Consider the following 27,230-nt stretch of genomic DNA (forward strand, 5'->3'; position numbering starts at 1 on the left):
CGTCCCTTTTGTTGAGAGGGTTCGCTGTAAGCTAGCTAGCTGTGTGCTACTGCAGTATTTACCGCGTCACACAGGTGCATTGGAACTGAATATTAGAAGAATGTTTAAAAAAATTAATAGTATTGACAACATCCCTCCATTTTCTGAATGATGCAGCTGCTACTGAAGTGATTGATCACTAATCACTGTCGTGAAGACACTGAAATGATCGTCACCGTCACTCACTTCTTATTCATGCTCCTATCAATAGGAATAACGATGCATTCGCTAAATCAATACGCTATCAATGTTGCATCTGTTGTTTCTGACCCCAGTGAAAGGAGCTCCCGCTAACGTGCGTTTGATCACGCCGATTACAAACTGGCTAATCAAACGTCGTGTAATTAAAATAAGCTGCATTCATTTTACTCCAGGTGAATTTTTGGGAAGGTAAAAAAAAAAGCAAAATGCAAGAACACAATTATATAAATTAGAGAATGTAAACAATTAAGAATTTTTTTTTCATCCTGGGAGACGCAGTGCCGGCCCTCAGCTGCCACTTTAGACTGCAGGTAATTTTGTGCGTGCGCCTGTTGAAAGATTCCGCGCAGTTTTAGATCCCAAATAAGAGACGACATCGCAGGTTTGAACATTAACGCCATTAGTTTTTGTGCGACGTGCTTCTTCTTCTTCTTCTTCTTCTTCTTCTTTTTTTTTTCATGAATTGTATGGGACTGTCTGGAATCAAAATGAATAGAACAGAAAAATGATCTAGTCTAGATAATCCGGACATTTTCTGCACGCTCGTTCAGAGGAAGACATGTTATAGAAGCAAAACAGCCCAAGGAAACTTTCTTTTTTACTTTCCTTGTCATAAATAAATAATATGATACCCGATATGGGATGATCTACCTGTGTGCTGTGTTAACGCTCATATTTTACTGTTGCTACTGGAGCTCATGGTCAAATTGGATTTCCTGATTTATGGCCTCCACCACGCGCTGTTCATTTCCATGGCTACTGAGGGACAGGCGGCGGCGGGGGGGGGGGGGGGTGATTTCTGAGGTCAACAGCGGTGTCTAACAGGATTGCTGGGTGCCGTTAAAATGAAGCCGTTAATTAATGCCATTGATCAGTAAAAAAAAGTAGAGGCAAATGTGATTTGCATACAGCGCGGGTGATCAATGCATTAACCGATTTCTTTACCCTCCCCACTCTGAAATCTGATTTCCTGAGTTTTCAAAGTGAGGGAGAGAGAGTTCAGACTAATGTCGATCGATCGGGCCTCTCTCAGACAAGAATACCAAGCATTTTATTAGCCGGTGAAGGGTGAAACATACCAGGACGGAACATGCCGTTGAAGTCGGATTATGTATTTATGTCTCACTTCACTTCTCACTTCAACAAGACACCGTCTTCTTTCCATCTTCATATATTTTCTCAGAACTGTTACTGTCTCATATTCCCCCCCCCCCCCCCGCAAAACTGTACAGAAAACACAAGGCGATGTCTCTGCGGGGCCAATCTGTTTTAAAGGCAACGAAAGCGGCAAAACAACAACAAAAACCAAACCATACATGATAATAGCAACAAGCAGAAAATAAAACACAAACATGAGAGGTGTTAAAAAAGCAATATGTTGTTTTTTTTTCACCTCCTTTCTCTCCCTCTCTGTCAAGAGCAGCTTATTATAGCATATTGATTTATAAAGCTTTAAATGTGATCCTCCATGTCCAAGTCAAGGGCAGCGAGGGAAAGAGACAGAAGAGTGGGAGGAAGAGAAAGAGAAAGGAGGGAGAAAGGAAGGGAGAAAGGCATCTGGAGACGAATGGAGATAGAAAGGGAGCGTCCATGACATGGGGAAGTGGCAGCAAGGCATTTTCAGAGCCGCTCTGGAACACAAAAGGGTAATTGTTTTAGCCCAGATGTTGCTTTCGCACAACAAGCAGGATACAATGTTCCTACTGAGCTGATGAGCCCAATCAGTGAAATGATTAAAAATTGATTTTGTCCCTGTAATTACAGTATGTAAACTACTTAGCCGGGATTGCAAAGGAAGTGATTTTCTAATTACGTATATACTCTGGTGTCTAATGATTGGTTTTTTGAAGTAATGAAGAGAGGGTCCTAACGACTCCACTGTGTTGTGTTGTTGAAGGGAGAAGGAAAGAGAAGGGGAGTTGGAGGGGGAGGTGGGCTGGGGGATGAGAGAGCATCGTTAGGGCAAGACAGCAGGCTTGGATACAAAAGGGGGATGAAAATTGAATTTTTGCCAGCCAGTGCTAGCACGCTAACACGGGGGCCTTGTGTTCGTTTGCATGGGATCTGGGAGCTAAATGGAGGCTGTGACTTCTCATGGGGCTCGCCAGGCTCTAACCAGCCCCAGCAATCTGGACCCTGCAATGAAAACCCCCTGGGGGGTTAAGGATTCAGGACGCTACACATGCACAGGAGAATGAACACTCATGCAGGCCGCAAGCACACTGAAATAAGCACATAGACCCCGTCGACCAGCTTCATACTATAAATGGAGTGGGGTCTGTGCAGCCTGCCAATCACGTCTGAACAAAAAGACCCAGGGAGGAGATTTTTGGCCTGGATACTTGTAGCCTTCGGCTCACACGTGAAGCTGACCACCAGGGTCGGTGTCTGTTAAACAACAACAACTCTGCCCACGTTTTTGGGAAATGGGAGCTTCTGTAACAAATGCTGGGCTGAGGGGTGAGCAGAGACATGGCGCCACATGGCGATGTGTGCCGCTCCACCTCAGGGACAACATAGCACACCTGAAGACTCAGCAGCTAAGGGAAGAGATGCTACGCTAGTTAGCCGTAGTGTGCTTTTGCTGCTTCCTGTGAAGGCAGATATAAAATCATGGCTTACAAAGGTAAATGCTTGTAGCTGCTTACTCGCCAGCGAATTCATCAGAGCCATTACTCAATACTGGTTTTACAGTCAATTTTTCAATAGGATCTTGCGTCTGCGTGGGGACACAGTGACGCCTCAGTGAAAGCTGTGACATGTTGTTTGTTAGATCCGGTTTGTTTGTTTCTGTCCGGGTGCAGTGACCTCAGGAAGTCACTGGTCCCGGCCAAGAAAGAGCCTCAGAGTTGCTGGTAGGCTGGAACTGTGGACAGAGTCGGGAGCGCTGTTCCCTCCCGTCCTCAGACGCCACCACGACACACGCCTGCTGCCTGCAGCTCCATCTTTATCAGACACGAGGTTGTCTTCATTCTGCAGTGTCTGCGGCAGCCTTACTCAGTTCCTGGAGCAATGTAACCTCGCGGGGGGCCGCTTTTAAGGACATTTCACATGCTTGGCTAGTTTTCTCCGTGTCGTTCACCGACCTATGGACTACCATCGTGAAGTGATTGTTTCCACCATGGCAGCCAAGTAGCAAACCAGATAGTTCTCCAGAGTAGGTTTGTGAGAGGTGAGCAGTAGATATGTTGGGCTGGATTTGGTTGAGTGAATGTACTTCAAAATACTCGCTGGCCCCAGATGTTAGCATACAGGAGTTTTGGCTCCTACATGATTTGAGTCCAAGACGCAGCACGACTGCGTCCGTCTTTTTTTACTGCACTGAGAAGCTTAAGCAAAAATACAGGACATACTGGTTTTGAGTGGAAAACACAATATTTTGCCATTGTTTGACATTGTTTTAGGACCCAAAATCACTTGGTTATGGTTCGGAAAAGATTATGGTTTGGGTTAAAATAAAAATAAATGATTAACAATGTCTTAAAGTCTAACAAAAACAGCTGGTTTTGGTGGCCAAGAACAGCTGAAAGTTTTCCATATTTTTGGCTAAAACAACATAGTTTTAAAGTCTTGACATCCAGGGTGTTTTTTTTCTCTCTCGCTCTCTGAGATTTCAACTTTTACAAATGACATGTAAACTAACTTTAGTTGTATTTACTTACACTGCCGTTTCTTTCAAGGCCTTTCGCTGCGACCAGGCCAATAGACTTGGTTTGAGATTGTTGTAATTCTGGAGTGAAGATGGCCTCGCAGTCTGTAGTTTATTTTTGCGTCTTGAAATACAGTGTGTGATGCGTGGCGGGCTCGGCAGGTCTACACAGGAGAATATTTGGTCACATTCCTAAAATGCTGTGGATGAATGTAGCAGCAGAGCTCCCTCAAAGGAACATAATGAATCCCCGATGTAGCACGGGAGAGGGTTGGAACCTTTTTATTGGATTGTTAAATCCTGACTCAGCTTTTACAAACTGTAAATTGTAAGAAAAACGGCAACATGAATTCTTACATCTTAACCATGTTTTTGATAATTAACTCCAAAGAAATTTAATGAAAAAAGATTGAAAACTGCTGCAATTATCAGGCTTGTAAAACATCCAACGGCTCCTCTTTTCTGCTTGTTTCTTCTCCTCCGCTCGCCTCAGTTTCCCCATCAACCGCAACTTGACGGCGCATCAAATATTTGACCCTTGACTCGGGTTGTAATTCAAAAGCAACCACTGCGTCGGGTACACGGTGTCATTGTGGTGCGGCGTGGGGACGAGCAAGGAGTCACTCTATCAGACAGGGAATATAGAGATAAACTTCCAGGGTCACAGTGCACATAAAGAGCCCATAAATCACCCGCAGACGCCATCTCAAGCCTGCTCTTCCCTTCGTTTCTGCTCTTAACAAAGCTGAAGATATTATTGTTATCTCCTGTTTAATATTCAATATTTAATCATTTTTAATTTAAAGAATTTTATTCAGGATAAATAGAAAGAGCTAAGTCTCTGATTACTGGGAGGGAAAGATCTGTGGTTTTTAGTTCCTCGGGAACATTAATAAGTGACAGAAAGCTAGATTAAGAAAGCCGGGATGCGGCTCGAAAGAAAAACGACAAAGCTTTGAAATGCTGCCAGTATCACCAACTGCACTCTTCTGACACAGCTGATTGTAAGAGAAGCCGATAGCGCAGCCGGCGTAGGCCTTTAATAATTCATTTAGTTAGGCTATGATCTATCATTTTGTACCTTTTGACATGCGATATTGAAATTTAATATTGCATCAATACAAATGATGTATTGCCAGTCGCGGGGAGAAAGGATGTGGATTGCAAAGGGATCTCTACAAACGTCTTTCTCTCTCTTTCCTTTCCAAAGCCTCATTGTACTCGAGTAGAAAGGCATAAACGAAACATCTGTCTCCCCCAACTCCCCCTCCCCCCCCCCCCCCCCTTACTTGGGCTTTGATATGTATGTTTAAAAAAATGACAACTTAAAACGCTCGGGGAGAAAGTCTCCCGCTCAACCCAGAGTCAAGTGAGGCTTGCGAAGAAGAAAGCGGGGGGAATGGAAGTGAGGAGCAGAAGGAACATGACAGCAGTGGCTGAGGGAGACGTCACCCGTTGTCGAGATCTTTGACATGACTCTTTAGTGCGGTGAAATCCCACAGGCGATATTCAGGCTACAAGCGGAGCGTTGGGTGCTGCTGCTTCTGCTGTGGTGTCAGTCTAGCCTGGTGCCCAGACTGCTTCATGTATGCAGTCTGCCGGCGGAGATATGGAGGGACCGATAGCAACACTGGCTGATGTCAGTCTGAAGTAGATTATACGTGTCAGAGGATTTCCTCGCCACTGAACACTACCATGACAGAATCCCCCCCCCCCCCCCAAAGAATAAAAAAGGAGATTTCCAACTTTTTTGAATGAAGTCATTTTACGATTAAAAGATGTCTGATTCCACATTAATGAACAAGGCGGAAACCAGCAATCAAAGATAAGAGTTGTTTGGTTTCAGAGAGTCCATATTTGCCCCTGCGATACATAAAAAGCTTCTACATGCCAACTGCGTTTTATATTGCTCTGGATTAATCGTCAGTACGACTTTGGGGATGACATGATAATATCACTTTTAAGATTCTGAAGTGTAATACAATGGTTAGCTGTTCAAAGCTAACGGTATGCTATCAACAAACTACACGGACAAGCTTCTACATGCCAACTGCATTTTATGTTGCTCTGAATTAATCGTCAGTACTAGACGACTTTGGGGATGGCATGATAATATCACTTTTAAGATTCTTAAGTGTAATACAATGGTTAGCTGTTCAAAGCTAACGGTATGCTATCAACAAACTACACGGACGAGCTTCTACATGCCAACTGCATTTTATGTTGCTCTGAATTAATCGTCAGTACTGGACTACCTCGGGGTGTTCATATCACTTTTAAGATTTTTTTGAAGCGTAATGCAATGGCTAGCTGTACAAAGCTAACGGTATGCTATCAACAAACCACGACATGGATGTCGTAAGTCAGACACAGGAATGCTTTTAAATTGTACATTTGACATTGAATGAAACGTTAAATACATAAGTCCAGTGGTAACACCCACATCTTAATTTGGGAATTTAACCAAGCCCCCCCCCCCCCCCCCCCCAAAAAAAACACCTTAAACAAACAACAGACTTGGAGACGATTTAACCAGACGTTCAACAATGCTAACTTAGTTTTAGACCTCAACAGTAGGATGTAATGATGATGAAAGCACCTTTAAATCTGGCGCTCAAGTAGCTGAAATATTACATTAAAAAGACAGTCCTCAATAATGTCTTTTCAGAAAGATCTGACCAATTATGTGGAATTGGAACACGTACCTCCGCCAAGTCTAATCATTCAAATGTACAGCTGGAAAAAAAAAGAAAAGATTTTGCACTTTTCTAAGCTGAGCTGCCCCAGATGGACGAAGCAGCAGATGCTAGTGAAAACATAACGTCCTTGAAATAATGCAGAAGAGCAGTCAAGATTAAAGATGTATCCCCAGTAGCAGGAACCCTTCTTCAAAACAGGAAATGTTGCTATAACATCCTTTTAAATAAAATTTTATTTATGTTTTGATGAACTGAATTCCATTCATTCGGCCACTTAGAGCCTGCAGATGTTGACCTATCATTGTTTAAATGCGTCTGTTTGCTGAATGAAATGAGTTCTTCTTCCTCTTCACGCTGAAGCTGCTGCTCCGCCTCATCACCAGCCACTGCCTGCACATGTCATATTCACTGTAAGAAAATCTGACTGGTGATGGGCTTGATGATTACAGATGACGGCACTGATGATGGCAGTGACTCTGGCAGTGACAATGATGATTAGGACAGTATGGAAGGTGGTCATTACATCCGAATCATTTTTCACTACTGACATATTCCACTCAGATACTCTAACAGCTCTGGTGAGTTTCCTCTCTAGGTGTAAATACACGTCAACAGCTAAAAGATGTTTTCATGCGACTTTGGTTGAATCAGACCTGTTTTTGTGTTGCGCACAAACCCGTGACACTCCTACTCCCCGAGACTGATGAGCGTGTGTCATTAACACCATGTTTGTCTCTGTATATTTGAATTTTTACCACTTACAAATGGATGACAGTTAAAAAGGAGAAGGAAAGGTGATGATCCATGCATGTATTTGTGGGCTGATTATAACAACCTCCCTTTGATATCCTCGCGTCCTTCCTCCAAATGAGATGTTCTCCATTTTGCGGGGATTGCTTGCTTTATGTCAAATGAGTTCAGGGTAACTTGGGGGGGGGCATGTGTAACCTTGACAAAAGTGTGTATTTCAACCCCAACCTTGACACTTCGCTAACCCTAACCATTTGTTGTTTGTATGTAAACCACACCAGACCTTAATCATCGCTTCAATACATTACAAAGCTTTGGTAACTGCTATGGTCACAGGCTCGTTGAAGATTTCCAGTCACAAATGGGAATCAAACACCCGCCTCCTTTTTGCAGAGTCTGTTGCTATATTTTGACATCAAAAGCTGAGTCCATTTTATGTCTCTGCAAATGGATTCATGTGAGATGTTTGCATGACGCACCAGTATAAAGATGTTTTTGGAATAAGAACCTGTTGGAATCTGGTGTATTCCACATTTCGGGGTGTGGGGGGGGGGGGGGGGGTAGCTGTTCCACGAATCTGGCTGTGATCGACTGTTAGCCTTAAGTTGCTGTGGATTGTGAAATGGATGACAGCTATTGTCACTGCCGCGCTCATGTCGAAAACAAAGTAGAAAAGTATCTAATCCAAGTTTCAATATGGGCGCTTATGTGTCGGCCTCCGGCAGCAATCAGCCTGTTCTGAGTGGGCACGTAGAGTAAAAACAGCATATTGCTGCTAATTCCTGCATGGCTTTCCAGGCTCGTTGACCTTTAGCTGTGCCCTGACACTGCTCCGCACATCCAGGACGTCTGCCATGTTCGTAAGGTGTCTGGGTATGTTAACAGCGGGGGAGAAAGACACAGTGAGAGACGGTGCGCAGGAGAGAATTGGGTCCAGTTGGGAGGTGCTTTGGGTTGCAGCAGGTCATGGTGTGCCTCCCTGCTCTCTGCCTTATGTCAAGGTTTTATTGTTTCACTTGCCAAGGTCCTGACCTGCTGGACCTGGATCTGCCTCTCTGGCAGTTTGATACACCGCGCCTGGAAAAAAATGCAGGCTGTGCCGGAGATGTCTGTTTTAGAGCCACAATTTAACTAAAACTGGAGCAAAATATATAAATATATATCATTAAACTTAATTTTCCTGTAGCTTGTTACACGAAACAAGCAGTGTGAAGGCCTTTCGAGGACAGGCCTCTCGCATTGCTAGGAAAATTTGTCACGTATGGGAAAACAAATACTTCTTTCTGATGACCAAGGCTGATGTAGTTTTGAGTTTTGACATCCGTCCTTTTCTTTATCGCCATTCAGGTTTTTGTTTTTACTTCCCCGGATTCGTTGTCTCCATCTTTTCCATCTTCCCTTCTTCCTCTCTGCCTCAGGGGTGCGTTCGACAGGTCGACACGTCAGCGGGTGGGGCGTTGTGGGCCAGGTGACCTTTGTCTGTCATTGTGTTGCTCCTCACACCTCACCCAGGGAGAAGGGGAAGGAGCTTAGCACCTTACACCTGCCACTGTCTTTACTGTCAGAGTGCTGCGGAGTGGCTGGAGTTGCACTTTGTCTCCACTTATGAGGCAAAAGACCCCCAAAAAACGATTTAGATTTCAATAAAATTAGGTATTAGACACCTTGAGAGTAACCTGTGGCTGCATTGAATGTCAACTGAGATATGACGGGGAAATAAAAAGGAACATGGACTCAACAGTGAGTGTTACCGAGAGTCAAAAACGATAATTTGACCCGTATTGAAATATTTACATTTTAACAACTTGTCTCAATGAGGCTTTTTCAACAACAGTCTGTAAACTGTTGTCACTTGAAATCACGAAAATTTGTGTTTTTTTTACAGGATCTAATTCATGCTAATTATTTAAATCTAAATTTGTATCGTGAAATACCATCCATCCATTGTCTTCCGTTTATTCCTACATGAAGGGTCGCGGGGGGTGGAGCCTATCCGAAAGGCGGGGTTCCCCCTGGACAGGTCACCAGTCCATGGCAGGGCCAACACATAGAGACAGACAACCATTCACACACATTCATACCTACAGTCAATTTAGCGTCTGGATTAACCTCGTCCCCTCTTGATGACTTTGGACTGTGGAGGAAGCTGGAGTACCAGAGAGAACCCAGCAGGAACAGGGAGAACATGCAGACTCACACAGAAAGATCCTGTGCTGCAGCCGGGACTCAAACCCAGAACCTTCTTGCTGTGAGGCGACAGCGCTGACCACTGCACCACCGTGCAGCCATTGTGAAATACAATACAGTAATACAACTTTTTAGTTGCGATAGTCTGAGGCCAGCGGGAAGTTTGTGTTGTATTTTGTTGTGACACATGGAGTCATTCGGCCTTTTTTCCAACCCCATTTGCTCAAGTCAAATTTAGGGAAAGGTTCTACAGAGCCTCAGAAATATGAAGTACAAAGTCTTTTCTTGAACCTGCTGTTTCTGCTTCATGGCAGGTACTTTATACATCTTCCTTTTTAACGTTTTGTCAACTGGCCACCAACATGTACGAGCTGTCCTGTGTGTTGTTTCGCGTTGTTGTTGTTGTTGTTTTTATGAAATATTTGCTTGTTATGCATCAGAAGTAAAGTAACAAGCCTGTGTGTTTGTGTTAAATGTTGGCAGTGGGAATAAATACCAACTTAAGTAGGGAAGCTAATTATTATTTGTTCTTTGTTACGTCCCATCTGTGGAACCGGGATGTAAAATGAGCAGCCTCTGCAGGTAACACAACCAAAAGCGATTCTAAATGTGATTTGCGTTCTTGCGTGCGCCAATGAGAGATCAATCAAACACACCTTGAGTGAATAAGCGGACAGAGATGAAATGAAATACCCAAATGCTGCCTCCGCTGGGGCCTGATTGAGTTCAGGTGGCTAGAAAGTGTCTCACCCAGGGCTAGTTGTCAGTGAAGGATCTGCTGTCTTCTCATCTCTGGCTGCTGCAGGGCTAACTGCTCAACATCGGCTGCGTTGCTTTGACGGATGTTTGTCTGCCTCCTGTGTTGCGGGGGTACGGGCCGTTGACACACTTCATATTTCAAAGGCAAGGTCTGGGCGAGAAATGAAGATTGATGCGGAAAAATGGCGCGCACATTCGATACATACATTATCATTTACACATACGTGACACCTTTGTGCATGTCTGTATATCTATGTATACATATGCATGGGCACGATCCAAGGCGCCACACATATTCACGTGGGGGCTTCTGTTATTAGAGCCATGTGATATAATTGCATTTGATCTCCAAATAAACAGCGAATCAGTCCATCTCCTTGGTGGAGATGGCAGATGTGATGGACGAGCGCATTAGCGGCGAGGACAACATTAGATTTGCTCAAAATTATTGATCTTTTGTTTGCGAGCCAAGTCAGCGATAAATAACAGTGCACGGGAGATGTGACTCATTATCACCGTGCCAAAAGCCTGACAGACCTCTGTCAAAACACACCCCCCCCCCCCAACCTCCCCCTCCTCCTCTTCCTCCTTCCTTTCATCTCCGTCACTACAAACCAATTTAATCTGTTTTTAATCCTTTCCTCTTTTCTGTCGCCGGCGCCTTTAATACGAGGCCTCACTGTCACTATCTGATTCCTTTAAAATTTTAATCCCACACTGATAACCCTGTATTATTACATATTACACTCACACACACACACACACACACACACACACACACATTTACGGAGGAGGCAGGACACTCACACATACATACACATATACACATGCAAATATGTGCACCTAACGTTTAGTGGCTCGCTCAGTGTTTTATTCCTTTTTACCTTCTTAGTGAAGAAAAAATCCTTTTATCACACAATGGGTAATTTATATCCATTACCAGCGTTTTCAATCCTTTTCAGCGCGGCTGTCACTGCCTTTGGCACACTCGTGATTAATGTGATCTAATAATAGTCTGCCATTATATTTCCTTTAGTAAAACATGTACCAACATCCTATTCAGCTCCACGAAATTCATTGCCCCTTAAAATATTTTCCCCCTTTTCGTTTGAAAGACAAGATTGCTGTTTTTTTTTTTCTCTCCTCCATCTCTTTGCCTCCCAGGAGGTGATTATTTGTTGGGAGAGTGGCGAGGTTTGTGACGGCGCTTCTGCGAATTTCAGACGACACTGAGAGGCGCCGTGATTCGGCGGGGAGGGGGGGGGGGGGGTGTGTGTGTGGAAGCCTTTCAACTTGCCAGTGTGTCCTAGCGTGTGCTTCCTTACGCAGAGTTGTTTTGCGCATTTTCCTACGAATTTCCAACAGCCCGTCGCTGCTTTACTCGTTTACCACACGGCGCCGTCCAACTCATGGGTCCAGATCTGTAATCGTCTGCGATTATAATCAAAACATCCGAAGTACCGCTTCTTTGCAGTTGACTTTAGGGACGCAAAACAGCTGTTCGGCGAAAGCTCATAAATCATAGCACTGACTGAAAACGTCCCGATGGTTTTGACACCAGTTTTATCCCCAGAAAAAGAGAAGAAAAAAAAAAAAAAGGCGAAGCAAATCAGAAAACAAACCCAATCTTTTAGAAGTTGACCTTGAGTCAAACACGCCACAGTCATTCAGACACCTGAAGAAACACAAGGACAAAAAGACCATACAAGTAAAAATGTTTAAAGAAAATGTAAAAAAAAAAACGTGTCGCAAAACATTGATTTAGGTACAGTGTGGTTAGTGAAGTTTACAAACACACACACACACACACACACACACACACACACACACACACACACACACACACCAGTGGGCCTTCATCATCCAAATATAATTTTATGCCAAATGCAGCTACCATTTTTTTTTTAAATCTTTTATGGAAAAACTGTGTCTTTTTCACAAATAGGCTCTTATCATTTTAAGATTAGATTAAATTAGATTTCAGGGAATCTGCACCCCCCCCCCCCCCCCACATCTGCAATAACAACCTTTGTGCATATTTTTATACATTATGTGGAATTTAAACAACAACAAAAAAAAAGCATTTCATCAAGCCTCCTGTGGGCATCAACATTTTCATAATTAATAATCGATGAATCATGTAAACGACAGAGTGTCAAGAAACGCCAGCCAGTGGAACGTCTTCCTTTTGTCCGTCCAACGCTCCAAACCCGAAGACGCCCCATTATCTTCTTGATATTTAAGATTCTGGAACCAGCAAAGATTTGACATTTCAGCTCAGATGAAGACTAAAGTTATAAATCAATTATCAAAATTGAGGCTGATTAATTTTCTTTTGATTGTCTCTGATTAATCGATTAGTTGTTGCAGCTCTATTATTAATCCAACTAGCTGTAAATAATGTCCTCGGTTATTGATTTTGTAGACAAATATTCATAAACCACCAAAGGGAGAGAATTCTATTTTTTTTTCTTTCAGAGCAGGTAGTTTGGAATGGGTGATGGAGCGGAAAGATGCTCCCTGTGAAATGTGCATGGGATTAGGGGTGTGTGTGTGTGTGTGTGTGTGTGTGTGTGTGTGTGTGTGTGTGTGTGTGTGTGTGTGTGTGTGTGTGTGTGTGTGTGTGTGTTTTGTTGTCGGGGAGGTGGTCCAGCAGTGGGCTCTGTTCCCTCCCAGCCGGACTGCCTGAGCCAGTCTGCCACTCATGGGGCACGCTTCAGACGGAGTGGTGGCGATGCATACACACACGCGCACACACACACACACACACACACACACACGCATGTATGCAGTCATGCACGCACACACACGCATTCATGTATGCAGTCATGCACGCACACACGCATGCATGTATGCAGTCAAGCATACATGCACGCACATATGCGCGCACACGCACACACACACACACACACACACACACACACACACACACACACACACACACACACACACTCCTGGCTCCCTCCCATAAAGAGCGTTAACCCTTACTGGGTTGTCAGACTTGTATCCAGGATGAACAGGTGGTCCCACAAAACATGGGCATCAATTTCCTCCTGACTTATCCCAGTGTGTGTGTGAGGAGGGAGGGGAGTTGGGGATGGGTAGGATGGAGAGAGAGAGAGAGAGACACACACACACTCACACACACACACACATTTGTAGACCATTTGTATGTGTGTCGATTCTGTTGGTGAGGACGGTGAACGAAGCAGGTTGCTGGGGGTCCGGCCGCTGTGTGAAATCTTGCCGTTGTGACGGGAACAATATTCCATCCAGCATCCGTTTACTAGGACAGCTGATTTGTGTGTGTGTGTGTGTGTGTGTGTGTGTGTGTGTGTGTGTTTGTCGCCACCTGACCCCAGAGTCCAACCACACTAAACACAGCTGTCAGCACTTAACATTCATTCATTCCCACCCACAATCCTCTCTGCCTTTTTTTAACCCCCCCAGTCCTTCGGATCCCTACATCAAAGATAACTTGTATTGAGCCACATCTTATTTCCTTCAATCCACCTCCTCCTGTCTCCGGTGATCCCTTCCCAGCAGAGAAAATCGAAGGTAAACCACTTCCAAAGCCCTGCTCCGTGCTCCACTTTGGCTGTTTTAAATATCACTGTCCGACGGATGAGGAGATGCAGCGCTGTGATAGCCGCTTTAGTGGAACACGGCCGGTTTTATCATGTTGCTTGCACGTGAGACCTCTGGCTCGGACACGCGTGGCCCTTTCATGTCAGAGGAAGCCGCTCTGCTGTACTGTGGTCTTTTGTGACTTGTCTGTGGATCACCCGCAGCTCCAGACACAAGTGAAGGTTTTGGTTGTTGTTGATTTTTTTTTTTTGAAAATATGAGTAAGTAAGCAAAGAGGCGGAGAGGAGATAAACATAAACAGAGCAGAGAAAGAAGGTTTGTGTCTGAGTCAGCAGCTTTGAGTAAAGTCTGATTAAACGAGGTGGGAAACTGCTTGGTAGTAAATAACAGAGGTGTCAAAATGTTGCTTAATGACCTGGATATCTACTCCATGAAATATGTAGCAACAGCCGCACAGGAGTTGTACTTTTTCTTTTTTGTTTCATCTGATGGGGGGGGAGGGGGTTCGAACTTTAAAAACATGTGGAGGTTTAGGTTTGAAATCTAGGCTTTGCTCACACGAGACACAGGAAGGACTTAATGATGCAGCCATTTTCCCCTCAAAATTACAGCTTCAGAATCGTAGAATAGAACCCCTTTCTCGTGCACGCTCTCGTGCACCCACAGGAGAACCCGCGAGCCCCTTCCTACTGACAAAGAACCGCCTCTCTGTGTTTTTGTCCCGGTGTTTACATTCTGAACTCCGTTGCTGCACCTGAAAGAAGTAAGAAGCCAATCTTTGCCTTTGCCTTTAAAGCAGCCTGGTGGACAGTGACACTGTTTCCATGGTTACCATTTTTTCCATTAATCATTTGCTCTCGTCGCCGCTTGAATGGGTAGAATTAGCAGCTGAGATGACAGGAGGTCGTGGAAGTTAGCGGCGAGGCAACAAGCTTTCATTCCGCCGCGTGCAAACGTAGCATTGACCTGGGTGTCGTCCATGGGCGTCAGAGGTTGAGTCAGTGACACCACTGCAGCGCCAGTTGACCAGGAAGTGAATGTCCCGTTGCCTTAGCAGGGGCTAGTGGGGAGTTTGGCCTCTGGGGAAGCGCCGTGATGGAGGGTACAGCAGCGCTCTCGTTCCTGAGTGTTGATGTGGCGCGATCGTGACCAAAGTCTTTGCAGGTTCTGCCTCAGTCCCTGTGGATTTTTGTACCAAACTGGAATAAATTTTGGCACTTGGAGGGGTCATACCTCTGCCAAGGTAACATGATGTGGTTCTTGAACGAATTTCAAAATAAAACTGATAGCTCCGCAACTTTCCATGTGGCTCTGAGGGGTTGCTGCAGGTTTTGGGACCAGGATGGCGTTCATCCCACTGTAGCCTTCAGCATAGATCTGACACTGCCAATCTGTCCTCCACAAGCTTTTCCCTGTGTTTGACTATATACAGAACAAATATCACTTAATTCAAATATTCATACATTAAACAAAAATGGAAATAGAAGGAATACTTAAATGTTTGAGACGCAAGATGAGGAAAAGTTGAAGAGGAGGGGAGGGCGTGAGTGAGCCGAGAGGTTATTGTAGCTCAATCAGCAGTGCAGCAGTCGATTCACCTTCCCCTCCTCTTCACAGGGGGGAACCCCTTCCTGAGGAGGGGGATGCTTGAAGCAGAGGAGGAAGGGAGGGGAGTGCTGGTGGCAGTGTACGCAGCATTTCCTTATCTGTCTCTCTCTCTCTCTCGCTCTCTCTCTCTCTCTCTCTCTCTCTCTCTCTCTCTCTCTCTCAGGGCTCCCTGATCAGTGGTGACCAGAAGCGGAGCTGAAGCTGAGGCTGGCTTAACGGGGCTAAGCACGCTGTCTGAGACACCAACCCCCACCCGCCGTCTGAGGTGACTCAGGGCTTTCAGGGAGGGAGGGAGGGATGTACGTAAGAGGTTGGGGGGGTGGGGTTGAGGGAATGGAGACTTAGAAAGGGGGAGGGAATATTAGTGACAGTGTTGCATGAATGGGAGAAAGGATGGAAGAATGAAAGGGGGGGGTTCGGGGGGCCTCTCACCATGACCCCCTCGAGTGCTCATGTTTACTGGGAAGCAGGTGAGCAGGACGAGGCCTCCAGGTTGGTTACACCATTTGCACACATCTAAGATAGAGGAAAGTGTTGGCGTTGGCAATGGTGCGCTAATCCGAGCTGTTCTGTTATCATCTTAAAATTTACAGGGACGTAAATAAAAGGAGAGCAAGGCCGGTCAAGTTCAGAGTACCAACTAATATTCAGTTTTGACTTTTATAAACCTCATATTATAAAGTCACAGGGAGGGAGGCCAACCTGAAGGTTAGCGTCTCCACAATTACGCCAGAAGCCAATGGAATTTGGGATTATTGCTGTAAATCAGCTCTGTGGTGAACCCAAGTGTATCTTCATCAATGAACACCACTTGTTCGTTTGGAAGCGTAATGCAATAGTTAGCGGTACAAAGCTAGCGTGAGGCTCGGAAGGAACTACACAGCAAGTGTGGTGTTTTTCTTAGACTTAAAATGCCCCAAGCCTGTGCAAACCACAGACCCACTGACGGAGACGAGGGAGTCGAATATCCAACAATGCTAACGTACCTCCACGTTTTTGGGCTCGGTCCTTCTACCATTCGTGCGCTGAACTTGTACAAGTATAGTTTTGAAAGTAACTTTCCCTCCTGAAACCAGCTGTAAAGTTGTTGTTTTTTTTTTACTACACTCTTGTTTCTTTTAATAAAAACTCAAAGTTACGAAAGATTTTAGGACGATTCACAAAAAAAACACCAGATGTTATCAAATTTGAGGGAGATTTATCAGATGTGTGCGCTGTTGCCATGGTTACCTCACCACTGCACACACCACTTCCTCCAACTGGTTTGTCCTTCCCGTGAGAGGTGGAGGGGGAGGAGGGCACGGGGCGGAGAGCTGCCCATCTGAAAGTGCCTGGTCAGTCCATGTGGCGTGACGATGACGTCACTGTGGTGATGAGGATGATCATGATAATGTGCACACACAGACATACGCGCACACACACACACACACACACACACACACACACACACACAACTGCTTGTCTATTGTATGTGGATGTACAGAAGGCCTGCATAGTCATATCAAGCCATAATTCCTGGATAATCTCATCAGCTATCCGTTATAGTAGGGTTACTCTGTCTATCTTTAAGTCCAAGCCGGCTGTCTCTTATCTCATCTCCAGTCTCCAGCGTGTGCTGAGAACGCCGTAGGTTATGTAATATAGGTGTGTGACTTGACCTACCTTTGAGGGCTTCAGATGAAAGACTGGGGGGCTCTGGGATGTTGGTCGGGGGGCGGGGGTTGGCGGCCTCAGCAGAGCTCTGAGTGGAAGGCCTGCAGCTCTGGCAGGCAGCGCGCACAAGAGGTTAGTTCACCTAGCAGCTATTTCTAGTGAAGCCGTGGAAATGCCTTCGCCATCATATCAGGAATATCTAGCCGAGGTGCGGATGAACATTCATCTGTTGATAGCAGCGTCGATACATGGAGCCATGGTAACTCTTTATTGATATTAAAATGGCAACCGAATGGTTAAGCACATAAATGTAGCCTCATGACAGTTAGCGAACTCCTCCTCTCACAGCACCTTCCCTCACCCTGTCCTTTACTAAATTTGGATGTTGACACTTGCCATAATTCAAATATGAGTGGGAGGAGAAATATATACATATATATATATATATATATATATATATATATATATATATATATATATATATATATATATATATATATATATATATATATGTGTGTGTGTGGAGCTTTGTGCAGTTGTAACAGAGGCATTATGGTTAAAAAAAAAAAAGCCTGAATAATTCAGTGCTCACATTATTTTCTAATGCCATTCTTTACAATCTGACTGCGTCACTCTAACAAATGTCGGAAAGTTCAGGGGATTTTGTAGGGCGCCTGTGAACAGTGAGTGATGGCAACCAGCCGACTCTCAGCCCCCTCTCGTCTACCAGCAGCTCCGTGTGAGCCCCGTGCTCCATGTTCCCTTCTCAGAACTAACGCCATGGAGAATCGAAACAAAAAGGCCACATATTTTATTTATGTGTCAAAAGTGTGGTGAGAGGAGGGAGCTGGGCGTATCACTCTATCTGCCGGTTGATATCGCTCCATCCGTGCGGATCAATTCTCCCAGACAGGAGGAGATGAGAGAGGAGGGAGGGACGGAAGGAGAGCTGAAATGGTGGTCGTATTGATTCGTCAAAGAAATACAGCGTTGCGTGTTTTGCTTAAACGTCCACATAAACCTAAGCTGTCAGTGGTGGGCGGCCGTTTACTGACATTTGGCCACACAGACATTGATGTGGATTTTCTGCTTGCCCTGGCTTCAGTCTGACCCATTAACATCATGTGGAAATGGCAAAATGGCTCCAAACTGCGGTGTCTACAAAAGTCCTGTTTAGTCTCAGTGGCTTCACTTGAAACATGCAAAAAATAAAAATACAAGCACCACCTATTTTGAAGTTAAACATGTTAGTATTGTTGTTTTAGGAGCTCGTAGCCTACGAACGCTTTTCACAATTACAACCAAGTTTTGACAAGCATGCACTGATCTTCCAAGGACTTTCATGTGCTCTGAAGGTAAGAAGAACCACGTCCAAACTTGATAGTTTCGCCAGACGCATCATCACAGCCTGGCACACATTTTTAAACAGGGCCATGCATTTAATTTTGTTAGCTATTTCCATTTTCAGGCTTGAAACACTGCAGTCTGGCGTTAGTCAACTAAAACAAGACTACCATGTTAGTCTTGTCTCTTAGCCACAAAAGTAATTACAATGGACAACGGATGTCAACTGATCTACAATAACCGTAGGTTGCTAAACATTTAATTTGATTATAGATTTAAATCCAGATCCATTGGCCACTGAACATTTAATTTGATTATAAAGTTAAATCCAGATTAATTTGGGCCCCATTTGTGAAAAGTGCTTATGTGCAAATTTGTCCTGACATCTATCGTATGTCTTGTAGCTGTCAATCAACCAGGCTTGCAAAGACTTTCACGTTTCAAGAGGTGCGAAATAGATGTCAGGAGGAAGGAGTTACGCGTAGCCACGGCGTCAGGGCCTAAATGAGGGCTGAAGTTCTATGCTGAGTACGAACAACCAGTTGAATACGTCCAAGCCAAGGTTGATGCGAGCTCTTTGGTGCTAGTTTGTGGCTAACCAGCAACATGAAGCAAATAGAAATATGCCGTACTCTCACAGGTAAACACATAAACGTAGCTGGTGTTGATGCTACTGCACTGCTCGGCACCGGAAAAAACTGAAACACTACGGAGAAATAAACTCAGTAGCCAAGTAATACCTCTGCTACAATCCTGCAGCACGCCACGACCTAGTCCACTGCTAACGTTACTGCTAACTAGCTGATGCTAAACCACTGACCACAAGCAGACCTGTTCCTGTACTTGCTGCCCTAAAAAATAATAATTTCCTGCGATCCACGTGGAAAAGTCTTGCTTTTTGAATATCCAGTCGCTCAAATCTTACATTTTTGTCCTGTTTCGTCTGGTTTACTGAAAAACAAACGTGTGTTTCCCCTGGTTTTTATGATCAAGGATCTATTTCTTACGTCTCATCACAGTCAAAGAAAAAAGGTCATTGACATACATTTTTAATCTTAATTTTCATCCTACTGATCTGCAGTTGCATGGGCTTGTGACATTACCCGATTGGGAATATACAGCAGCCTTAGTTTGAGTGAAAAGAAAAAGACATTGACTGGTGACATAACCCATGCCCACACACGCTAATGCAGCTGACCGTCCTGAAACATGCAGAAAAGACTTTGTGCGTAAGTGATCTTATCATGCTATCAACTCTCACATGGAGTCTCGTATTTGACCACAAGGGTACACAGCAAAGGCTCCTCCACTCTGCCACTACATACCTGGCACGAGGACAAGAGTGGAAGGGGATGAAATTAAGGAGCAGTTGAAGACAACTGGAGAAAAGAGCAGAGAGAGTGTGCACGAGGCCATAAAAGGGATAGTTTAACCATTGATCGAGAGCAGTGGTGGAAATGGCAGCTGTAAATCAATTTTATCTTGGAGCAGCTAAAGAGTGTTTTCTAATGAGGTTAATGCCACATAATGGCTAAATTCCTCTGCTTAAAGATGCCCTCAAGGTGGTGGCGAGAGATAGATGTCGCCATGGAGAGCTTGCCATTCAACACCGAGCAGACGGATGCCTCGGTCTGTCTGGGAGTTTTTATCTTAAATGATGTTAAAGCTCCATTCCTCAGAAGGTTTCACGGGGGCATTATATCATCCCGAGCACCTTTTGTCTAGACAGCTTGTTTTATTGATAGACTGATACATCTGTGGCAGAGATTTGGCTTTTAGCAAACTCTGTGTTGTCACCTCACGTATGACGGGCTCCCTCCTCGCCACAAACCACTGAATATAAAACAATTTAGAAGTAATCAACCTGTGACAGTTTTCAAATGCCACTGGTCATTTCAGTGCGCGGCAGCAGGGAGGCTAGCATTTCAGGCTGAGCAGGCCGAGGACGGCCAGTGAAAAGACAAACTGACCCAGCGCTAATAGATTATGAATCAAGTTGACCTCTGGCAAATAGCTGTGTTTATGAAATCCCTGATGTCACGAGAGATGAGGTCTGAGTGGCGAAGAGCAGAGGGCTGAGCAACAGCCGCAAAGCAAACTAGACAAACCACTTCTGCATCTCCACGTGCTCAGTTTCTCACCGCCGCGTCCTCGGCGCTGCTTTGTTTAGTCATTAACGTGTCAGCAGAGGTGACAAGTGACAAAGCACAAATAGTTTTTCAGGTGTCTGCACTTCCTCTGACAACTTTGTACTTTTACTCCCCACATTTTTATCTGCACTTTTCTGCTCCTCCTACTTTTCAAAAACAGACTTTTGACGGAGTTCATAGTTTTGGTGCAGTGTGATGTGATTAGACGCGATTAGAGAGACAGACGGATGACTTCTTCACTCTCCGGCCTCGGTGGCATTTATGCACTTAAACGTTGGTTTCCAGTTGCAGTAACGTAATTGAGATGTGTGGGGGTGAGCAGCGGAGGAGAGATTGTCCTGAGCTGTTAAGAATGTGATGTTTGTGATGGGAGGAGTTTGTGACGCTGTCAACGAGCCACTGAGTTGAGACTATAAATCATTCTTGATGATGCAATATACTTTGATTTTTATTTTAATCTGTTCAGCGTGGAGCGTTTTATTCATCTCAACACATTTTATATATTTTTTTATTCATTTTATATATATGTATATGTAAAATATAGTATCTGCCCTCAAGATGCAGCAAAGGATTTTTATCTTGACTGCGATGTGTGTGTTTCTGTGTATGAAAAATTGAGAGTGCAGCCAGCACGCCGCCTGAAACTTAAGGAAAGTTCATCTCCACAGACCTCTAGCATTGATCACTGGGGCCCTAAAGCTATTATCATGATCTAATTAGGTTTAACATAAGTCTGTGTCACGGCCCGGTGCAAGGCTGCCTTGTCCCCAATTCCACACTTTCACAGCATCCCTATTTAAAAATAGCACACATTTGCCACACATACATGCAGTGAATACTAATACTTTTTATTCCTTTTACACTGAGATTTACTTTAATGTCAGACTGAGGTCCAGACAGGGGAAGTGTTACATAATCCACAAGGACGCAATCTCAGAGGTTTCTCCTGTCTTTGTCTAGCCATCAAATTGAGATTTCCATTATGCTTGTATTTTCGGAGGAAATAATCTGCAACAATTTCCACAGTAATGCTGGGCGATGTATGGATCAAATATCTTGGAGTTTAGTTTTAATACTGGGAATCGATGTCGTTCAAATCTCTAAATGGAATGTGACATTTCCACGTGTCCGTTTCCACACCATCTCCTTTTGTGTGTGTGTGTGTGTGTGTGTGTGTTTTTTTAGCAACATTCAACATTTATTCGCAAAGAAACTCGATACAGTGGAGTAGCCCCCCCCCCCGCGCAAACTAGCATTTTGGTGTCACAATCGCGGCACGAAGTAGCCTCACTAGGCGAATTATGAACACTCACAACAGTGTTCAACGAATGATTGGCCTTTAAATGTTGGAGGATACAAAAACCTTCCCTGAAAGTGGCTGCAGAGGCAGAGCTCACATGCGTAGCTACAGTAGCGTGTGAAGGCTCGGTGGCCTCTGGCTGATGTGTTTCACAGGTGAGGTAATTCCTCCGCTGTTGTGAAAGTGAAAAATCCGAACATTCTGATTATTATTGTAGCTGTGGTGAATTCCAGTAACTCCTTTCCTTCCGTCTCTGTGTTGGTCTGAGCTGTGAGTCAGAGATGATCTGGGGCTCACTCAGTGTAGAAGGTGAAACACGCAGCCAGTGACCTATTAAGAAGACCTTTAAGGTGCAACCATTAATCCAGCTGTCAAAACGATTCTATATTTATAATAGAATACTGTATTTAATTTGTTTTATGAACCTCATATCTGGGCTGAATATAAAGCTGTGAACTGCCCACCATGACACCTTATCCATTTTCACCGTGATTAGCGGCGGTGGTGGCGGCGTGCCTGGCTGGCGCAGTGGGTTGCTGCAGCCCAGTGTGCACATGCATGGGCTCATTATGCCAGGTGTAATGGAATGACACCCACAGGCGTGCACAAGAGCGTGCACTTGAGCTTGAAAGCTTGCACACAGACTCAATACAGCAACTTTTTTTTTTTTTTTTGGTACACTCTCCACACCCACGTATTATTTCAGGGCCGGTCTGAGGAACCTCAATCGCCATACAAGGCAAGATAAGTCTAAAAAAAGGTGTTAGGAGGACTTCCCTCCCTCCACTCCACTCCTGTTTCCTCTGTTATTATGAATAGTGGCAGTAAGAGAGAAAAGCATATACTCCATTCGAATCTGTTCATGGTTTCTGAAGGACCACTCTCAACAGACGAGGGCCCCCCCACCCTCCCTCTTTTGATTGATATGTGAAATCCGTCTCTCTCCACAGCTCTAAAGGCAGTCCCTGTGTGCGTCTGAAAGGTGCTCATTGTTGAGTAGAGACCACTTTGTCAAGAAACAATCCTGTTCCCAAGGAAGCGGAGAATGTCTTAAAAAAGATACAGCCCCTTATTGTGTACATTGGGGAACTTTAATTTTGTGTGTGAGGTCATTTTAATCCTGATGAATTTTTATAGTAGCGGTTGTAGTTCAATGGCTGGTCGCTCTAATGCTCTAAAGAAGGAGCAAAATAAAGGAAGAATGGCAAAGAATGAAAAACCCACCCACAGTCCTGCTGAACAACGCTAAACTTAAAGTGTCGCAGAGAGCGAGGAGGAAGGCTAGAGGCCTTTGTTGATGGACACATTGGGGTGTATTTAAGTTCTACAAAGGCGCTTCCATGAATGGAGGCTTGATTTTTGCTACAAGGTTTAAAATGTGCAGGCTAAAGATAGATTTGCCACAGGATAGTGCCTGTGTAGGCTAATCTCTCAGGCCACGGAACCACCCAAGACATTCCCTCTGAGCACAGGCCAAAGAGGAGAGAGCACAGGCGTGATTCCCCGACATGCGAACTGGTATGATTCAGCATTTTTAATATTTCCAACGCAGTTTAATTGAGAGATGATCCCCATTAATGTTTTTTTTTTTTCCCAGCTGGAGTAATCGCATGAGTCACTCTGTGGAGGATCTCTTGAATCTGCTTTTAGAAAGACAATATATTTGGTGCGGATTATCAATTGAAACCATCAGTTACCATTCAGTGTAAAGAATTTATCAAAAACTGAGCAATCGTGACAAACTTATTATATGAAATGAATGTTGATTAAGCCAACAGCATCAGCTATCACACTCTCAGGCGAGCCTTCCTCCTCACACTGACGAATTGGTTCGCCGAGGAAAACAACCTGCATGCAAACACAAATTCCTATTTTATTTAAAAATCACTAGCTTGTCGTTTTTGTTTTTGTTTTAAATTTTTTTTTAATTAGTGCCAAATCACAACAAAGATAATATTATGACACGTTACAAGGAGAGCAGGTCTAGAACTAAACTCTTGAACTAACTTATTTTGAAGAGACCCAACAATTTCCCTGTCAGAAGAAGCGTAAATATGCTAGCCGCAGCCTGATGCTAGCCTAGCTGCTAACAAGGAGCTGCAGGCAGAAGCAGTTGATTTCTGATCAGGATTTTTCAAAATGAGGCTCTCACACCCAGCTCTGACCAAGCCGTAATACTGCTATCACTAGATGTGATCTGTTTAAGCAACTGATCCTGGATTATGCTTGATGAGGCAGAGCGAGTAATCGATTACTCAGGTCCACCCTTATTTTGGTGTCACCTCACTGAGACAAACTCCCTCCTGCAGGAGCTGTCATGTCTGTCAGCCTCTCAGACGCCTGCTAATGGTGCCGTCGAAGGAGCCGCTGGTCTTTTCATCTGAGCTGTGTTGTTGTTGTCGGCGCCCTCTGGCCTCTCCTAGGCTCCGAATGGAAGCGAGCCTATTAGGCGGTTGAGATGTAAACAACGAGCCGCTGAAACATGTGCCCATCCAAACTTGATAAAGTTATGAGATATTTAGCAAATTCAAACACACGACTTGTTTTATTTTCCCGAAAACAGGCGGCTGTCACAGGAGGCTTGCTCATTACCATTGTGGCGTTATAGAAACTGGATCTTGCTTGAGAAACGGCGGGGTGCGACCAAACAATGTGATTCATAATGCTTATTTATGTACCCTGTAGCTGAGACTCAGCGGGGAGGCCGAGGCACGATCCTTACTAAGTGAATCTCTTTCTGCTTAGTTCCTCCTTAGACGGGTTTGCGGCCCGTCTTCCTGCTAAATATTTCTCAGCATCTCCATGTTTTTGATCATCACCAAAATAACAAGTGTAGGAGTCTGCCAGAATCTAGCGAGGGAACGGGGTGTATTCAAACAAGTTTCACTGGATTGTCATGTCAGTCATGTCAGATACAGACAGACTGAATACTGGTTACTTCTCGTTTGGTGACTGATCTGTAGAAGATTCTAGTAGCTCGCCAACCTACAAATAACCACTTAGGCTTGCTCTCAGCATTAAAATAGTTTCCTATTTCCTCTAACCGTCCTTTATTTCCTCGTCTGCCCCCCCCCTCCCTCCCTCGCTCCCCTCTGTTCCAAGATGCAGGGATCCAAGAGCGCGATGGTGCATTTCTAAGGACACCTGCTCTGTTGAGTTGGCCAGGCGAGTGTGTGTGTGTGTGTGTGTGTGTGTGTGTGTGTGTGTGTGTGTGTGTGTGTGTGTGTGTGTGAGTGATTTATTCATCAGTTTTTAAGTTGAGACCAGGTCCAAACCTATCAGAATTGTTCCGAGGTAAATCTGATTCAGATTTTTTTTTTTTAGTTCCGTTCCCTCTGCCAGGAATATGACGTGGTAACAAATACGCACATCGTGTCATCAAAAACAAGTCCAGAACATGAATCCGTACCTTCTCCAGCTCCTTGATCCTGATCCCTCTAATTACAACACACCGGCTCAACAAATGTCGCCAAAATATTTTCACATTTTTTTTCTACTAACATTTCACAAAAATCTGTCCCTAAGTTTGTGAGAGTGAACTGGTGATCATCTTTAACCTGTTGTCATGATAGTTCCTCCCCTAACAACTGGATAAGATCACCCACCTAACCATGAGGTAAGACGGGAATGGAGTGACGGGGGTGTGGGGGGGGGGGGTCTTCAGATGTGTTTGAGGGACCACACTGGTCATTTTCGAGACACGTCTCTTACAGGACGCACAGAATGAATGCAGGTCAACATGGCCGCCTGGTACAGGCACAGAAACAAACTCAGGATCTCATGTGTTAGGTGGGCGCCATGCTGGAATAGATAACAAATAAAGCGGCGACCCACCTATGTTCAAGGCGTTTGGAAGAGAAATAGTGCTCACCACTGATTGGCATCATTTTCACGATGAGGATTTTCAGATTTAGAGAGAACAGTGGCAGTTTAGCTGGCGCTGGCCTCGGCTACACCACTGAGACAGCTGCTTTAACCTCACATGGGACCCCTCCCTGCTCGCCATTTCATTAATTCCTTTTTTAAAGAAGGCAGAAAGACATCTTTCCAGATGGTAAAAATGAACAAAAGAGGGAGACTTCAATGCCTAAGAGGGCACAATATGTTCTGTTACATTACACTTTTCCTTTTTTGCCGGGGAAGGAAAAGAAGGAGGCGGAAGGGGAGCAAATAGCAACACTTTGCTGTTTTATTACTGTCATTTGAATGAGTTCCCCTCCTAAACCTCCAGCGCCTGTGCCCCCCCCACCGCCGCCGCACCCCAGCCGACATACAAAAAAATTCTTATTCACTTAGTATGTAGGTCACATTACAGTGGTGTCTAACTATTGGACATAGGCTTAGATAACTGTTTGTCGAGTATTAAATGCTTTTGCTGCCTCAGCAGCCTCTGCCACTGGTATTTCTCACACAGCTGTGCGACTGAAAGGAGGCAGCGCCGCACCGAAAATCACGTCACACACACAAACACACACCCACACACACACACACACGCATACATCCACACACCCTTTCAACCTTTTAGTGTGCACTTGTTTGCATAAAACATTCACTTTTCTCGTATAAAAGTGCCTCATGTGAAGTTTAAAACAGGTTTTGAAAGCAAGCTAGAGAGGCGCGTGTGAATGTGGGCCGTGCGGCGGTGAATAGGAGGGGAACCCATTGACCTGAGGCGCTAACTCAAGCAGATGAATCTTTGCTTTTCTTTCCTCTTATCCATGTTTGCTTTGGGTGGCCTTGCACACCGGTCCTGATGCAGTGTGTTCACATAGCGCTGGCCTAATGGCTTAGATATGCCCCATCGAAATCACCCCTCTGACCCTTCCCTCCTCAAGTGTGCGCTCTGTGTTTGCTGCAACCTCTGATTTGAAAATGGCGAGGAGAAGGTGCAGGCCAGGGACGAGATCACACCTGCTTTGGATACCAGCAGGATCCAGGCGGGAAGTGAAGTGTTCGCGTAAAAATAGAAGGGCAAGAGGGGAACCTTGCTGCTGTACATCTCCCCCCTCTGTTGTCTTTGCATAAAATGAGAGATGCAAGAAGTGTGTGTGTATTTGTGTGTGTGTGTGTGTGTTTGTGTTATCCCCCCTCCCTCTGTCCTTCGTATGAAATGAGCCCAGATGGTGATTGATTTTTCAAGTGCTGACATCCCTGCTTGAGAAGCACCCCTCCTTTCTACACACACACACAGTCACACACACACCCTTCTTTGTGTCGAGCAAGTGAGGCACACTAAAATCTCAGTGCCATCATCATCATCTTTGTGACTGCCATTAAACCACCATTGATTGACAAAAGTCTGC

At 44.7% G+C, this 27,230-nt stretch overlaps 1 protein-coding gene across 6 annotated transcripts in view; it reads left to right on the forward strand.

Moving 5' to 3' along the window:
- The window catches only part of znf536 (zinc finger protein 536), a 248,000-nt gene that overhangs the window by 34,939 nt on the left and 185,831 nt on the right, over positions 1–27,230 (forward strand). For 5 of the 6 annotated variants that reach the window (XM_086190368.1, XM_086190411.1, XM_086190387.1 and 2 more), the window contains exon 3: positions 15,644–15,745. The gene's annotated coding sequence lies outside the window, so the exon portion shown is untranslated. Of the gene's footprint in view, positions 1–15,643; positions 15,746–15,869; positions 15,973–27,230 lie in introns of those variants that run through there. The other variant, XM_086190405.1, reaches the window with a different exon arrangement.

The sequence above is a fragment of the Aulostomus chinensis genome, chromosome 2, assembly GCF_037954235.1.
Source record: "Aulostomus chinensis isolate RoL2024-O1b breed Wild chromosome 2, RoL_Achi_v1.0, whole genome shotgun sequence".
NCBI lineage: Eukaryota > Metazoa > Chordata > Actinopteri > Syngnathiformes > Aulostomidae > Aulostomus > Aulostomus chinensis.